The sequence below is a fragment of the Paramacrobiotus metropolitanus genome, unplaced genomic scaffold, assembly GCF_019649055.1.
Source record: "Paramacrobiotus metropolitanus isolate TYO unplaced genomic scaffold, Prichtersi_v1.0 Parri_scaffold0000210, whole genome shotgun sequence".
Taxonomy (NCBI): domain Eukaryota; kingdom Metazoa; phylum Tardigrada; class Eutardigrada; order Parachela; family Macrobiotidae; genus Paramacrobiotus; species Paramacrobiotus metropolitanus.
Window position 1 is genome coordinate 2,512 of NW_026570430.1, and position 15,428 is coordinate 17,939.

Here is a 15,428-nt window from a genome sequence, read left to right on the forward strand (position 1 = left end):
CCGAAAAAATTCGCAAGTGTTCCTTTCGCTACAAACGTATTACTAATTTTCCCATAAAACAAAAACTCATTACGGAAGGAGCCGAAACGCCAGCGGGCCCGGATGAAACAATATCCCGCAGCGACAACGTCACCAATTTATTCAATTAAAATCATTAACATTTCCATCATTTCCTGGAGATTTCCGCTCATCAGTCAGGAAATACGCAGTTTCCACACATTTCGCTCCTATCAGTATTTTATCATTTAGCAGCCCCACTCACCTAATTATCTCGTGAACCTTTTCTCGCAGATAGCAGCCACAGTTGATAAATCGGAAAATCACAAGAAATTCGGTGGCAATTTGATCAGCTGCTGTGCTTAAAACACAGCGACAAACGCGTTTCAACGTGCCTTATCAAACGAATCCATCGAATAACACACACACGGCGCTCCGGCCCTTATCGGGCTTCACCGTCGCTCCCGCGAAATCACGAGAGGAAAATTAACAAGCAGGAAAATTAATTGTTCCGGTTGTGCGTCGAGAACAGACCGTGAAAAAAGCGAAAGGCACACACCAACACGTGAATCGAGAAAAAGATCAACGATCGGAAAATAACGGGCTTCACAAAGTTGCCAAACACGCGACTGGCCCAGCGTGCATCCTGCCAGCGTGCATGCGCGCACGTGCAAATATTTGAATTTATTTATTAATAATCTTTCACCAGTATTTACATTTTTATTAGAGTGGTTATTTTTATTAAATAAAAAATAAAATTACTTTTTTTAGAAAATTAAAATAATTGGGATGTGGCTGATCACGTGACTGGAAGAGCGGATTGATTTAATGCACATGCGCGCGGCGCGCGTGTGCATTTTTGCGCTCTGTGCGGGAAGCAGTAGCGTGATGCCTATCCGACCAATCAGCGACCGGCGTGCCGGCTGTGTGTCTGCCGCGATAAATAAAAAACGCGCTGCTGTGCTTCTTCCCTTCCATTTATCCATCCGGCAGAGAATTGTTATTACCCGCGACGGCGTCATCGCCAGATACATTCACACACAGTTAAATGGGTGAGTACGGGTCGTAAAGGAAATTCAATCGGCATGGCTTTCATGTCACAGTGGAAAAGATGTCGTTAAAATTAAATAAAAAGCCATCTCAAATTGCGGCATGATGCAGGATTGTGAAAACTTCGGGCACCCGGTTAAAAGTTGCAAAAAGCAGGGCGATAGCATAGAAAATATTCTGATTACCGTAGTAAGTACTCGTACATCAATACGTCAACATTAACGGTTAGAAAAGGTAAACGGTTAATCGGTTAATCGGTTAAAAAAGTTCGAAAATTCGCCCAAAATGAATGGCCCATAAAATATTGAGGGGCAAAATCCGAAAAATAGGCATGCCGTCGTACTTTTAAATTCGATTGGTAATTAAGAAAAATCCCTGACCACCCCCCGCGTGCGGTATCCTCAATCGGTTAGGAATGTAACCGGTTCCGTCAAAAACTGGTACGAGTACAGTTTGATTTATTGTTTCGAAACTGTGATGTTACCGCATTAATTGTGTGAAATAAAACCGAAAAAAGTACAGAATACAGATCGAGCCGTGGTCCTTGCATGGTTTTAATCTGACGCACTTAATTTTCAGCTTGTGAATTATTTTACCGATAGTTAAGTACCCATAACCTGCATGGCGGCTGTCCCACGTGACGATACCGTATAGCCGCTTATAGAAAATTAAAGTACAGTACTTACTTCGAAGTATGCAATTAGAAATCATGTACAATACTCACCGGACATGTCCATGTAATGCAGCAGGCAGTTTAATGAGTTTATCGTCGACATTTATTCCCATGAATTTACAAAGAAATTATTACTGGTTTACACACATTTTGTATAATACAGTATATTTGCAGGTAATAATGTACTGCAATGTAATACGTACATGTACATACACTACCGCCCAGGAGAGTCAGAGCCTCCCGGCCGCATGATATTACTGATAATATTGAACTACGAGTAGGAAAACAATCCGGCAAGCCACCGGCAAAAATGTAATCTTCACGAACGATTCCGAATAGACGTAGAAGTCCAGTGCGAGGAAACACAGCATGTATCTGTATGTTATTAATGGGAACAGCGCCGCCACCAGTGGGGCCAATGTCAAAACGCCGGCCGAATTTCCTGCCGACCGAATTTTTGTGTGGTCGAAACGCCGACCGAATTTCCTGCCGACAGAATTTTTGGTGGTGAAAACGCCGGCCGAATTTCTTGTGGTCAAAACGCCGGCAGAATTTTGTCATCTTTTTCAACTTTAAGTAAAAATAGTAAAAAAAATAGTACCGGCAGGCTGCATCGGGGTACACTTTCCAAGCGGTGTATAACAAAGCTTTATGTACTGTTATCATAATTTCGTCTTTCGGTTTGGTCTACAATTTCTGTCGACATACCGCCGCAGTGCTCCATTCAGATAAACAGGGAAGCATTGGATGTGGGCATATAGATATAAGATCATCATATATAAATTTAACACATGTTAAAAAAAACTGCAGTTAGCGTAGTTTGGATGTATTAATAGCGTCTATTAAACCTGCAGCAATCCTGGCTTAGTTTTTACTCATCTCAGGTACGATTAGACTAACTCACACTTTGGCGTTATTGCCGCAGTAGCATTGTTGTACACCTTGTTTGTCTCTTTTGCACGCCCTTTGTGTTTTCTTTCGAGCTTTCTGTGCAAGCTGTCAATGCAGCACCGATAAAGAGACTGCACTTATATCAGCGCTAGTAATAGACCGTCTGTCAGGTACTATTTTTACAATAATTGAAATATGACTATACTAGAAGATGAAAATGTTGAAAAAGTTCTGCCGGCGTTTTGACCACAAGCAGGGCCGTAGGGAGGGGGGGTGCGCACGGGCGCACGCACCCCCCTCCTCGGCTAACTTCTGAATTTATTTTGCGCCCGAATCTGGCGCACGGGCGCGCGGGCACAAAATTCAAGGGATTTTTTAAGGGCGCAGCGGGCGCCCTTAAAAAATCGCCCGTGGCGCAAGGGCGGTGCCGCGTTAATGAGTGCGCCTTAATGAGTGCGCGAAATGAGTGCGCCCGTGGCGCAAGGGCGGTGCCGCGTTAAATTTGTATAAAATGTTTTGTAAATTTCGGAATCTTGCACACAGTAGACTTTGACCTGTACTGTCGGCTGTGCAACGGGAGCAGGGCCGTAGCGAAGTTCAAGGGAAATGCGGGGCGCAAGGGGCGCAGACTCTCAAATATACGGGCGCAGTGGGCGCAGACCGAACTTAAAAAGGGCGCAACTGGCGCAGCCGATTTGCGCACCCCCCATCCTTCGGACCTCGCTACGGGCCTGGTGGTGAAAATGCCGGCCGAATTTCTTGTGGTCCACAAGAAATTCGGCCGGCATTTTCACCACCAAAAATTCTGCCGGCAGGAAATTCGGTCGGCGTTTTGACCACACAAAAATTCGGTCGGCAGGAAATTCGGCCGGCGGTTTGACATTGGCCACCAGTGGTGAGTATATACAAAGTATAGACGAAATTAAATTTTGGACAGCGCTTGGACAGCCCAAGCGCTTGTGATATCCTTCGATATCATATGCGAAATTTTAAAAATTATGTAGCTGAAATTGTAATTAAATTGTACTTTATGGAAAACGACCGCGTCCATGCGCAGACCCCGGTAAACTTTAATTAAATTTTTCTTTTAAATGAAAATCGAAATTTATAATTACACGAGTGCCTTTCAAAACCGATATTTTTTGGCAATAATTTTTCTCGATGTTAAGCTGCTATCTCAACACTGCGGATATTTCTACACTATTCGGTACAGTACTTTAAGTGATCAATTAATCGCAGTTGAAAAATTAAACATTAAGTTTTTGGGCTCATAATAAATACGCAACTCGTGCGAGTCTTATTAACCTTTTACTACTAGTACTCTCTGCAGCCGCACTTAATGACCCTACTTAATGACACTAGGAAGTAGCAACATTTGCGGGAACAACCCATTCGATCTTGAACAAAATCCATGTGATGCAATTTCCGGACATGCTAGATTCGGTGTGAACGTAGTAGTTTTTTGGTTCGTTGAGTTTTTATCCAGAGAATAACGGGATATCGGAATTTTTGGTAAGTATGTACACGATCTTCTCCTGCATGTACTGCACTTATATAAATAATCGCTTATTATAGCAAACTGAAGCTTCGCAACTCGCTAATTTAATACCGGGCTCGAATCCCATTTGCTGTTGGCGTACAAGGTAAATTAAACCGGTATTACGTATGACATGCACACTGACCAGTACACAAATCAAACACCAGAATGATGATCCAAGATCTAAATCATATTAATTTGTTATAAGTGCAAGTATAGTATATTTAATACCACATATTCAAAAAAAGCTTGATTTGGTAGACTAGCTGTTCACAACCTAGGCCTCACGTAGCTGTTCAAGTTTTCTTTACAGATAAATTATGGAATCCACAAGTTGAATAGAACAAGTACTGTAAATATGTCGATATTTTTCGTTTTCAACGAGGTCACAAGATTAAGAGGTGCAAAATAGGGCAATTCCCGGAACTACATATTGTATAACTGCAACACTTGGGTTCCGGATGCCAGCAGAAAAAAAGTACTCGTATGCCTTTTCGTTGTTCATAAATACCACAGAACTGACGTTTTGCTCACCTGAAACTTCATCTAGCTAGTTGAATGCATGCGTCCTGAAACGACTGAGATCCGAAATTTCTCAAAAAAGCCTGCGCAGTAGAGCCTCACACCAGACACTTCAATAAACGACTAATAATTTTTAGGCACTTAATTACTGTTCTGTAGGCTGTATGAGGTAGTCGAATTAAATGTTCTACACTGAATCTGCAGTTTCCAGTTGTGCTGTGTTAAGTGTTGTTTATAACCTGCTTTTCCATCTGCCTTATGATAACTCAATAAACGTGACATTCAAAATTCTTAAAAAATGGTGTAACTCTCCAATCTACCGCATCACCTGCTTGCCGACATTTTTTTTCATCTGGACATTCACCACCAAGGAAGAGCCCGAAGGTAAGAGCAGCATTTCAGCATTGCATATTTAAATACGTACTACCTATACAATGGTGGATGACATTTTGAATAAACAGATACAAGCAGGAATAAGTGTGCAGATAGCGATGTTTTAATTTTAATTTTACAGGGCGTAATCACTACGGGCCTACGGCCAACATTGCACAATTAAGAATTAAAAAACAACCGAAATCAGTATTATCAGTCAGTATATTCTTGCCCGGTAAAGTTCCTAAAACAACGGCCGCGATTCCTTTAATACGTAATTGCGAGGCTAATACGCTGCTTTAAAAGCGCCGCGGATCTGCATTCCCCGGACCTCTCCTTCGTTTTCCGTCCAAGAAAACTGACCATTTCTCTGGCTGCTTCGCCGAGCACTCCCAGGGTTTCCACGGCAAAAGGATAAAACCCGTATTGTGCGCCCCGGTGCCGAGAGTTGTATCGTTTCCGGGTTTGTGCCGGGTGTGCCGCTGCGCCCGCTGCCCTTGCTGACCGTTTAACGTACGACTGTGCTAATGTATCCGCAAAGGTGGCGTCCCTTACAAGCTGCATTCCTTCTCGCACTGGCACCAATACCCTTAAATTACAATCCCCCAAAATCAAATTTTTTAGCGGTTGATCATGAGAAACTGCAATCTCATGGTTTGAGCGTACAGAGGTCTGTATGTCTATAGTTCTGCGTGAGTACTGACATGTACGCAGTACGAGTACGGATACCCCTGACGTATCGAAATTACTTATGTGCATCACGTGCATGCGAATGATGGAAAAGGTCAGCTGCTTTATATAGTTGTAAACGACCAGGGTCGGGCATAACGGGTAAAACTCTAACAAAAATAGCAACAAAGCATAAGCCGAGTGTACGCTGTACTTGCGTACCACTCATAAGAAAAATCGTTTTTTTCTAACTGTTTAAGCTATTACAATTTACAAGCATGATGCTTTTGCATAGAGCGTACTTTAGTAATCTTGAATTTCGATGTGCGTGCACGGAGTACTACAGATATGTTAAGCTTGATGTACGAGTACTGTATTAAAAAATTGTTTCTTTGGTTTCTTACCACTCCTAGTAGCCAAATTTGAGGAATTCATTCTCTCAACCTTTGCATTTTCGCCTAGCTAGTAACCCTTTGAGTGTGCGCAACTGGAGTTTTGTAAGCACCAGTTTCAATATATAAGCCGTGCAAAGTTATTTTATTTTGCAGCACCTTCGTATTCACGTCGGTAAAGGTTCATATAATTATCTATATTAATATTTATTTAAAATTTTGTTTACAGAGTGTGTTCATTGTGGAACCATGGTATAAAGAATCGCTGACTCTGCCGAATTGTCATGTGGAGATCAACTGCCGAGAGAAAAAAGGTTATCTACCTTTCGATTTCCGCCGGCACGAGGAAGCGGAAGCGAAACTGCGAACCATGCTACAAGCGACTCTGACCAATAGCACCAAGATCCTAACACTCCGTCACTTCGTCCCCAACCATTACCAAATTCGTCAGTTACTCAAGATCTTCGCAATCAATCGTGTATCGTTATTGTCGTTGTGCCTGAAAGACTGCGCAGTGGACACGGATTACGCCCTGTATCCGTGGTTTTGGCATCGTAGCGAAGAAGATATCGCCGAGTGCTGGTCCGACCGCCGCAGTTGTGTGGCAATGGCTCAATCTCTAGGGCAGGGCTGCTGCCATAACTTTAAGTGTAATTTATCGCTGCTGTGGAGCAGTCAGCGCTGCCGTTGGCTGCGGCTGGACAACTACACAATTCGCAACGTGGCTGATTACGATGCGATAGGTGGAGTCATTTGGGAGGCTCCGAATTTTAGACCTACTGTGTCCGTGACCATCGCCCGCGCCGATTTGGACTGCCATGCGGACCAGGAGGTCATTTTTCACAGTTTAATGACTGCCGTGAGCAATGGATGCTCTGTGGTCGCTGATGGCACCCGGGAGAGGGTAGCAGCGACGGTCAAAGAGTGCTTGGACTACTGCCGCCCCCTAGGACAAGGAACGATGGAGTTTCGCTGTAATTACCTCATGATGTTTCGATGCGTGATTGATGTGTAAGGCTCATCCTTCTAATGGTTAACCATAAATCCTTTAAATGCCCGTTTGGCGTGCCTGCTTTGCCGCTCAACATTTTAAACTTCGGGAATCCAGGGCGGATCAAGGCAGGGTGCATAATATCTGTACTCACAATCCCTGAACCATCGTAGAGCAAGCGTAAGGACTGCACGTACGTATGTGACGGTGTGTCGGATAAGGCGATTGTTATACAAACCATTTACGCTTATCAGACGCAATGATTCGGGCAATGAATCGTCATATCGTCTTTGCCAGCGAACACAGAACAGCCGGAAAATTCGGTTTTCCGGATTTTCCGCAACATGATTGGGCTTGCCTTCATAACAAGATACCTAACTGTTCTTACTCCCTTAGTGTTTCTTTTCTCACTTCCTTAGTATTTCTACAGATACAATCCTTCATCCACCCCGAACTGTGTATTTCATCAGCCGCACTCCGACGACGGTTCGGCGAGGACACTCATAGCCATCAATCATTTTTAATTACATGTCCAGTTATAGTCCATATTTTAGCAGTGGCAGATTCTGTGTAAGCTGCAATCACCACGACAACTTGACGCTTTGTAGGTTCCAAAACCTCTCTACTAAGGAACCCACACGTCTTATGTTATTTCTGTTCGAAGATAGCGATTATGACCTGGAAACGTTGGACGTGAGCACTCTAAATCGCTTGACCCTGGCGGTTTTGGATGGGGTGTGCAGCGTTATTGCTGTCGAATTGTATCGCCAGTTTGCCAGTGTGGCTTACCAACCATAACACGTACCAGCCAAAGTCCAAGCCTGAATCGCCTTTCTGGACGGATGCTGACATCCTTCGAAATTTTATTACTTATGCAATTTGTAGTCTCGACACAGGTTTTAAAATTTGTTTTTCATAAAATACAGAGCCATGAGCTTATATGAAAGTTTATATGAAAGGCGCAAACATTTTAATTTTGTTGTGGGTCGCGATGCAAATTTTGGCCAGAATGGAAGTAGTTATAAAGAATTGCAGTTGTTGCTTTGCACTATGGTGACATTTTTAAAGATACTTTTAATTACCAGTAAACGATTATCATTGAGTTTTATCTCTTCTTGATTTGTTGATTTGTTTCGTTAGTATACTCTAGTATCGCTACTGCAGCTTTTGATAACATGACCTCTTTCCAATCATGTTATAGGTTTCAGGTTTGTGTGTGTCTAACGGGAATAAAATCTTTTGGAGAAAATCCTTGAATATCAGCGGCATCATCGCCATTTCAAAAACGATACGTATCGTGTACTACGTGGAGTTAAAGGCGTAGAGCAGTACGCCTATTTCCGGTGTAACGCTACGACATTGCCAGATCTTTACAGAAAAGTACAAGTACTTACACAGTAGCAACCTTAACTTAAGTAGTGCTGTGTACGGTAATAATTACGAAGTGATAACGCTATTTCCGAATATTTTGGTTAGTATGTTTTATTAATATTCAGTTAGTACGTTTACTACAGTAGTAACAATACCAACCTTAACTGTAAGTAAAATTGTATTATGTGTAATTATTATTGGTACAGTCATACTGTATAGTTTGTACTGCGATTCTCTTAAATAAACCGTTAGCCTAACGGTTACGGTGGCGTTAGGCGTACGTATGGCCAAATACATCTCCATACTTGTCGTACGATGGTTCCATAGTAATCGTATTTACATAATCCGCCGTTTTTTTTTAATTTCTTAATCCGCCGATTGCTTTTAAAAGAGAAAATTAGCTGCCAAATTCATTTTGAATGAAACGGTTAGGCTGGCCGGAAGCCCAGCAGCAGTCTTACCGACTCTTACGCATTTCTCGAGACTTAATTTTGAATGTATAACATGCATAACGTATATACGAGTTATTTCGTTAATGCCTTTATTGATTTGCGGGACGCACAACAACGTGAACCGCATTATTGAATATTGCATTTTGATGTATTTTATCAGCAGCATATCATTCATTAGCCAAGATCTTATTTGTACACTGCAGCGCAGCAAACCGGACTAGCCCCAGTAATTGAACATTGGTATACCCCAGTCGCCCATGCCGCAGCAAACGGGGTACATGTTGCAGGAACAACGCGCCGTGCGGGCGTGGGCCACCAGCCCGGACGCGTCGCTTCGGCGCAGACGGGAGATAGCGCCCGGATGGAGATAAGCCAGAGCCGGAGAGTCCATTGCGACGTTCAGCTGGGCCAGCGCCGGATGACTGGCCGCGCTCAGCAGTAGTAGCAGGACGGAGAGACCGACTTGTGGGTACTGCATGGCGTTCGTTATTGGACTGTAGTACAGCAGGAGAGATACGAGTATTGCAGTCGGGATTAGGGATGATAATTTATCAAAGTTTAATACGAACTAGCTAATGAAATAATTATGAGACTCGTCTTTTCCTGCCAACCTACGGCATGAATTATGCGTTGCCATGCAGACAGAAAGCAATATTTCCTCTTGGGAAATTCCCATGTTTCTAAGTGTCAGACGAGTAGTACATCTACGGAAGTGCTTTTAAAAAGTTTAATAGCAAAGTATATTCCTGTACTTATTGTTAGAAATTATTGGAATATTGAATGGAGAATACTAGAAGCATTAAGTACACAAACTGGTGGAAGCCCTATTATTCAGCGGTATACGAGAGGTTGCTTGTATCATAGTTGTATGTATATTTTAATGTAGCACACGATACATTCACAATATCAGTAAGTAACTGGACATTTACTCTGTACATCTGAAAAACAAGGACTGGTGAGTGGTGACTTGGGTGCGCCGTACACTCAGTGATCATAAAATAATGCGCCGAACCCCAAGTGAGTAGGTTGGAAAAGGACAAAAGGTCACAAGAATTAGTTAGTTATGATTACGGTTATCATAACCGAGAAACATCAGAGCATTGTGCAAAATCGGATGCACTTTTACAAAACAAACAGTGCTTGTGACGAATAATAATCGACGCTTATAACCAGGTTTGAAAAGTCTGTCCGGCCTGCTTGACAATCTTCTGATACAGCTGCGCATTAATTAACACTCATATTACAGTACATCATAGTTCGGTGTTCATCGTCCTGTCCGTGCGTCTGCGACGTCTACGTCGTCGGCGGGACGTCTTTATGCGCGCCACAGTCCGTCTCTCACAGTGCGAGTGCACTGGTTCGCGGCATTTAGTTATCCATCTCCGGATCGAAGCGGCACCATAAATAACGGAAGAAAGGGCGGCATCCGCATGCCTCAGCGTATCACTAAGCCACTGTAGTTGCATCATCAGTTGTACATTCAGAGGAAACCAGCATACAAAACGGCTGCTGGCAATAGATGCAAAATACCAGTACAATTCCATACCGTTGCCTATAAAGTACAGCACTGTGGTGATCAGCAGAACGGCGGTGGCGGATACGATGCGCAGGATTCGTCGGCGTTGTTGCAGGGTGGCATCACCGTGTACTGATGGATGAGTATCAAGTGGCTGTTTGCGCTTGCGCAGATGGCATAATAAGGTAACGACGGTAAGGAGGCAGAAGAGCGCAATTATCATGGCACAAACCAGTTGGTGGACACTCTGTAAGCCGAATATTTGTCAAATCAGGTATAAATTTTACCGCTGTTTATCAAATAATTACTCTCCCCGCTTCTAAAAACCCACCCGGAAACAAAGGCCTCTTGCCGTATCGTTAATGACTTACAGTGAATGACCACCCCCAAAATGCAATCGAAAAAAGTGACTGAAGCAAAAAGTACAGCAACATTTTCACAAACTTCAAAGACATTTTGTATATGGATCTTCATGTATCTGTTAAGGCTGTAATCACTTCATGTTTGCGTGTGACTATGAATTATGATGTTATCGCAACGTTCTGTACGATTTCTTTCCGCTTTTTCACTGTCTGAAGCTTAGAGGGTGCAACCGCGCCGTGCAAGGACAATAAACTTCCCATTATTATGATACAGTAGAAGTGGCTGACCAGGGCCCGGTCACCGGCTCCCGGCTCCGAAAAATTTCGTTTTTTCCAGGAAGACAGAGTAACCCTGGGGTATACTTAAACAAATATTTTCATCGGCCAGGGTTGAGTGGGCGTGGCCAAACTTAAATTCCAGTGGCAATACATGCAGTTATTGCAATACTAGGTATTTAAGGAATACCGTAATAGTGTACCGTACAAAGTGTCAGAGGTCTCACAAATACGTGTATTATCGGTATTCCTAATTCATAGTGCTGTATGTATTAATGCCACAGGAATTAAGTTTAGCCACGCCCACTCAATCATGGCCGATGAAACTATTAATATACCCCAGGGTTACTCTGTCTTCCTGCAAAAAATGATATTTTTTGGAGCCGGGGGCCGGTGACCGGGCCCTGGTGAGTAGTGACTACTTTGCAGCTGAAGTGTTACGACTGTTGTTGTAGCCTCTGCGTCACTAATTGGCAAAATACGGTAATCAGCTTAATTAGCTATATTCGGTAACGCTGTAGTGAAAAAGTTTATGGTAACTTTTCCCTGTCAAATACCACTTGCCTGGATCCAGAGATAAGCCAACATCCAGTTTGCAGCCACTGAAGGAGGGATCCCAGTGGCGCTCCCATAGCGCCAGGCTAAGAGCGCGCCCGCTGATGCACCGACGAAAGCCACATAGCCTAGAGCCGTCCAGCGGAAAAATGACCTGCATGAGGGTGAGCCGTGCGCATTCCGATATCGGGCCGGTGCGAAGACAGCGAAGAAACGGTCCACAGCAAAGGTCGCCAGAGTCCTATAACGTGTAGGGGTATTTGCAACTCGAAAACACTGACAGCGAGCAATTAAATTACAGAAAAAATATTGCCCTTTATTTACAAACTGTATAAAATTTTACTGTATTTCTCTGTCAGCAATTTGAGCTTTGCTTCCGATGAAAAACCAAGGCGCTGTTCATACCCTTGAGCGAGCTGCATTAGGCAAGCCTCCAGAAAAACTGGAATCGTTTTGTGCTCTATTAGAGCATTGTCTTCCTCCAAACAAGGAAACTCTGCCGCAAGTCGGTCTGACGCCAGCAGCAGCAAAAAGCGATTCCATCTGCACAAAGAAAAGCATATTAAGTTCGATAAATTCGAATTTCGATGAATTTACCATGAATTTTGATAATAATTGCGACACTGTATTAAACTTACAAAAACAGGAAGTGGATGGTCAGGTATACCATCAGAAATCTCTCCCGGCTGCTCGATCGGCGTGCGGCGACTTTATGGTCTTGCGTGGCCTTCTTGCGGAATTTACGCAGCAGCATATAGATACCAAATCCGTTGCCCAATGATCCAAAGGACAAAAGCACGAGGAACGTGTAGGTCGTCCATTCATCCTTGGAAAGAAGGCACAACCGCTGGCGTCTCAAAGCGTCAGTCTCGATAGTGCGATTGACCACAGGAAAACCGCATGCGTCTGTGATATTCTCCATGTTAAAAAGAATAGGAACGATCAGCTGCCGGCAATGTAGGTATAAAATACAGCGTGCGCAACACAAACATTCACATCTTTTAAAATTCTGATTCAATCGTTTTGAGTGCAGCTATTTTATATGAAGTTTTGTGATGGGAATAATATGATCATATAAGAGAAATCTAGAAACATCATAGTCACGTTAATTACATGGATCACCGACGGAGGCTTACCGGTGCGCGGATGTTCGTGTTGCGACACAAAGACAGTAAGCCAGCCAACTTTCGCTTCCCGCCCCTGGTAAGCCTCCTGTTACGCATTTACTAAACAGGGGAAGCGATATTAAAGCGACTGGGTTATCACGCGGGGCGGCGTTGCAGGGTAGCAAATAACCGGTATCGATTCTGCCGGTAAAACAGAGAAGAGCCTTATTAAGCCGCTGTTAATCCGGCAATTAGCCTATCATAAATCAGGAGCTGCGCTACCGTACTGAAATTATCAACGATGACGATGACAGTGCACCAAAAATGGAGTGTTATATAAATGGAATATTAGCGCAAACCGGATCATACGTACATAATAAAAAGTACGTATACTGTATTAAGTACGAAGTCCTGTGCACTAAATATCATTATGTTATGACATATCCATGTAGCCGCAGAAACACTAACAGCAATTATTACCGGGTAGGTATTAATCAGCATGATATTATATAAGTTGCACGGGTTGCGCGGAAAATAGCGCGGACAGATCGGAGTGATGTGTTGATTTGCAGTAAAGCGGAATCAGCACAAACTCGCGTCTCGCAGCCGGCTTTGAGGGATAAAATTATAAGCAATTATATCGGTACGATATATAATGCACCATCGCAGTTCGCAGGCACAACCAGGAACAACACAACACGGAAAATATCTGGGCTGTGTCTAAAAGCCAAACTGTCATTGCGCACTGAAACGAGGAAGCAAGTAAAGCGTAGCAGGGTGGATGATCCATTGTCGTGAACGCGTAGCTTTTTCCCAACCCAAGCGTAGCAAAGGTCCACTATGTTCAGCGATAATAGAGAATGCGGTCACCGAATGTGCATATGCACGGCGGTTTTCGCAGATAAATGCACACAAGCGCTGTGGCCGTATAGAAGAGAGAAAACCAAGTCAGTAACAACCAGCACCGTATTCCTGCACAACTGATTTCAGCCAGCTGGACTGTAACATTGCGGCAGTACAGTACGTGTAGATAATCCCGGCCAGGTGGGGTACATATACCAAAGGGCGTATGATCACCTCTTTCTACATCCTACGTCCAAGTCTCGTTGGTAGTTTCAATTCGTCGTCCAGAAGAGAACCGTGATACCCCGGCCTGTCGTCCACGTCCATACCTGCTATGCGTAGCCTTTACGTTTGTTTTTCTCGCTGTAATGACGTGAGCTAAATATCCGGACAGACTTGTACGCACTGTAATTAAGTGCCACAGTAAGTACTGAATGTACCGTCACAGATAACGAGACCTACCTAAAACAATAGATAACGAGACCTACCTTGCTTTCATCCATTTTGGTACTCTGTACTTCGTTCGTACTTCCATTTCGATACTTGTTAAAGGTTAACTGATGGAAAACCTAAAACAATAGTCTACATCAATACATAGATATTAAATTTTGATATACTGTAAGTTACGTGCGGCAAAATAATAACGTACCGAATCTAAAAGACCTCAACCTGAACAGCATGCTTTACAATAATTGCAAAATCAATAATTTCAGAATACTTACATTATAATTATGTGCCCATTGTGCTGTAAGGTTAAGCGCTGTCTGTTTTTATTATAGTACTACGCAGTGACTACTAACCATAGATCGTATTTGAATAGTAATATAGTCGATACACAGAAACTCCTCTAGACAATCATCTGTCATCTTTATTGTCGTTGTTTTCACTCATATTGGTTTGAAAATGTTCATCGACCGTGCAGGTTGAGAATTAAAAATACATGGGTATTGTGCTCGTTAGTGCGATTCTCTAGAACCATAACAATTCTTATTTTATGCTTATGTATGTTCAGTTATACCGGTTACTGTCTCTGTACGTGTGTGTACGATGATTTAATAGTAAGGCTTTTCCTTCTTCTGACCTCTGCATTTAGTCGGTGAAATATTCTTCCGGTAACTGGCGAAAATGACCTTTAGCCGATTCCCGCACCGCTTCCTCCGTGCACCTCTCCTTTGCTGTTGCTGGTATCCTCCGGGATGTGCTAAACTTACCGGCGTATGTAGTCGAAGTTATGCCGCAGCGAAAGTCTATGCAGTGATCGCTGCCCGCTCAACATTCCCGCAGCTCCTGCCGCCCTCCTGTCAGCACTGTGTTTGTTCCGCCGCATTTAGATTTTCCTTTTTCGCATCGATATCGTGGCGATGGATTAGTTGTGGAAAGATGCGCAGATCCCGAGTGCTTTGAACAGACAAGCTACTGCCTCTCCACACCTTTTCCCGACGCTTCTTATGGTGTGCCCGAATTTTTGTGATACTGTACAGACTGTACTGGGCTGACTGTATGTACTCGCATTACTAGCATTAGCAAAAAGGATAAGAATTTATAACCGCTAAAAATAAAAATTTCTATACGAGTATAGGGCCTAATCTGCTCAACTTTCGTCACGTTTTTCTGTATGTCTGTCAAACGACAACATATTATGTACATGAACATATTATGTACATGAACATATTATGTACATGTACATGGACATATTATGTACATGATCATATTATCAACATGAACTTCATGAATCCACTTCCTGGTTTGTGGGACACATTCGAGAATATTTTATGTATACTTCTATACTATTACTGCGCGTTTGTCCAGTTTTGAGGGGTCTCGCCCACAGTTGTGGCGGTGAGCTTATTCTT